The sequence below is a fragment of the Piliocolobus tephrosceles genome, unplaced genomic scaffold (genome assembly GCF_002776525.5).
Source record: "Piliocolobus tephrosceles isolate RC106 unplaced genomic scaffold, ASM277652v3 unscaffolded_13301, whole genome shotgun sequence".
Classification (NCBI taxonomy): domain Eukaryota; kingdom Metazoa; phylum Chordata; class Mammalia; order Primates; family Cercopithecidae; genus Piliocolobus; species Piliocolobus tephrosceles.
Window position 1 is genome coordinate 121 of NW_022294646.1, and position 3,103 is coordinate 3,223.

The window sequence follows — 3,103 nt, forward strand, 5'->3', positions numbered from 1 at the left end:
TCTCGGCTAATTTGTTTCACTGTTGTTGTTTGTTTTCTGTTTTTGAGACGGAGTCTCGCTCTGTAGCCCAGGCTGGAGTGCAGTGGTGCGATCTAGGCTCACTGCGACCTTCACCTCCCTGGTTCAAGCAATTCCTCCCTGCCTCAGCCTCCCAAATAGCTAGAATTACAGGCCCTCGCCACCAAGCCTGGCTAAATTTTTTTTGTATTTTTAGTAGAGACGGGGTTTTGCCATGTTAGCCAGGCTGGTCTCCAACTCTTGACCTCAGGTGATCAACCCGCCTCAGTCTCCCAAAGTACTGGGATTACAGGCGTGAGCCGCCGCGCCCGGCCTACCTGCCTCTCCTTTTTCCCGAACCAGGAGTCTGAGCCCCTTCCTCATCTAGGACCCCGGAGTCTAAGTCCCCGGATCCTCAGACATAGAAGTCAGAATGCCCTAGACTCCTCCTTCTCTCAGATCCAGGAGTCTGTCCTCCAATCCCCTCCTCTCTTAGGACCTAGTAATCCAGGCCCCCAGGATCTTCCTTGCCCAGGACCCAGGAGTGCGGGCCCCAATACCTCCTGCCTCAGACCCAAGAGTCCCCCGCTACCCCTTACCTTCTTCAGGTAGAAAAGCAGCAGGAACTTGACCGTGTTAGGCAGGGGCAGCAAAGGGAAGAAAAAACTCCCAACCCAGACCACCATCTGCGCGTAGATGAGCCCCAGCACCTTGTCGGGCACCTGGAACTCCTGGGTCCCCGCCAGACGACCCAGCTCCTCAGGACAGAGGCCACAGAGGAGCCTGAAGGACGGGGCAGGCCCGGGCCCGAGTGAGGAACCGGCGACTTGGAGTTTCCCCGCCTCCACCGCCCTGCCCGCCAATAGGAAGCAAGCGTATCTAGGAGGGGCGGGACTTTCAAGACTCCACGTGGAGAGGGTGTGTCCAGAGGACTAGACGGGACCCAGGTGTCGCGGCGGCAGGGGCGGGGCCACAGGGAAGTAACCTACTAAAACAAGGGCGGGGAGTGGGGGAGATCTGCGGACCTAGGGCAAGCAAAGGGAGCCCCCAGAGGCGGGAACAGTAAAAAGGTGCGCGGTGAAAAGAACAGCGCGATGGGGCAGGGCCTGGTCCTAGAGGGGCGGGGCCACAGCGAGAGGCGGGGCTCTCACTTTCTAGGAAACTGGATGAGCAGCGCGACTGCCACGGCAGTCAGCAGATCAAAGAGCAGAAGTTTGTACATTTCCTGGCCCAGGACAGTCTCCCAGCACTGAAGAAGGAAGAAATAGGTCAGAAAGACCTCAGGACCCGAGCACCTGGAGGCCCACGCGTCCCAGTCTCCACATCGCAAGCCTATGAGACCCTGTCAATACTTTCTCTGGGGGTCCTCGTTTTTCAAACATTCATACCCATGGGAGAGTGTTCCAGCACCCCGAGCTCCCCTCTCCGCCCAAACCAAGAGTCTGGACCCACCCAGCTCCATCTTTCCTTCAGGGACCCAGGAGTTCCAGGCAGACCCCATGCCGTTCTGCCTGAAGTTCTTTGTAATTGTAGCCACAGGTTTTGCAGTCCTTAGCCTCGGAGTCGCCCCCACAAGTGATCTATTTCCAGAGAGAGAAGAGCAGGACCACCAGGGAGGCCGGGCGAAGAAACACGGTCCTGGCGGGGGGAAGGCAGAGAATGGGCCCTGATCCGGTACCCACCACGTGGCAGTCCCCTTCTCAGTGGAACGCGCTCGCATTCAACCCATCTCACAGATGAAGAAGCTGAGGCCCAGCGACAGAGTCAGGATTTCTTTCTTTCTTTCTTTCTTTCTTTCTTTCTTTCTTTCTTTCTTTCTTTCTTTCTTTCTTTCTTTCTTTTTTTTGAGACAGGGTCTCACTTGTCGTACAGACTGGAGTGCAGTGGCGCAATCTCAGCTCACTGCATCCTCTACCTCCCAGGCTCAAGCGATTCTCCTGCCTCAGCCTCCCGAGTCGCTGGGACTACAGAAGCCACTGTCGCCGGGCTAACTTTTGTATTTTTACTAGAGAGAGGGTTTCACCATGTTTGTCAGGCTGGTGTCGAACTCCTGACCTCAGCCTCGGCCTCTCAAAGTGCTGGGATTACAGGTGTGAGCCACCGCGCCTGGCCAGTGGAGTCAGGATTTGAATCCCTGGATCCGATATCAGCAGGATTTCCGTGTCTTACCTGTCAGCGCCAACATCCCTCTGACCGCCACAACCCTCCATCATTCCCAGCCATCCCCATGAGGCTGGAACCTGGGCATGATAAAAACGATCTGGCGACTTCTAGTGTAGCCTTCCAGCGGAGCAATGAGCTTGAAAACGGGCGGCAGCACAAAGTTGACCCCAGCGATGAAGATGGACGGAAGGTAATTCTCCCCAAGTCTCAGCAGTGGCAACTCCTGAACAAGGGGTGTCTCCTGGGAGAGGGAGTGGACCATGAGTAGAGGCTTGGGGTCCTGGAGGAGCCAAGCTTAAGGTCCACCCCCAGACCTCTTCTTTGTTGTTGGTTTGTTTTTGTTTTGTTTGTTTCTTTGTTTGTTTTGAGACAGAGTCTGGCTCTGTTGCCCAGGCTGGAGTGCAGTGGTGCGATCTTGGCTCACTGCAATCTCTGCCTCCCGGGTTCAAGTGATTCTTCTGCCTCAGCCTCCTGAGTAGCTGGGATTACAGGCGTGCACCACCCCGCCCGTCTAATTTTTGTAGTTTTAGTAGAGACGGATTTTCACCACGTTGGTCAGGCTGGTCTTGAACTCCTGACCTCGTGATTCCCCCACCTATGCCTCCCAAAGTGCTGGGATTACAGGCGTGAGCTACCGCGCCCAGTCTCTCTTCTTCCTTTAAAACCCCGAAGTCCAGGGTCCAAACATATCCTCTCTCATACTTCCTCTGTAAGATCTCTGGCATCCCAAACTTCCATTCCCTCCCTCCATCATTGGAAATATAGGTTCCAGGACCCCCTGGCTTCCTCTTCCAAGACCCTCCGCACCTGCAGCGCCACGATGCTCTCTGTAGCCCAGTAGATGCCATAGAAGGCTCCCGCAAGGAGTGCGATGACCAGTGTGTTGAGCAGCACCGGCACCAACCAAACCCTGGCTTCCTGGCCCAGAGTCCGCACAGCAGCC

General features: G+C 55.9%; 1 pseudogene; it reads right to left on the reverse strand.

Moving 5' to 3' along the window:
- Window positions 1-596: 596 nt before the first annotated feature.
- Window positions 597-2,207, reverse strand: LOC113220793 (annotated as a pseudogene).
- Window positions 2,208-3,103: the final 896 nt, after the last annotated feature.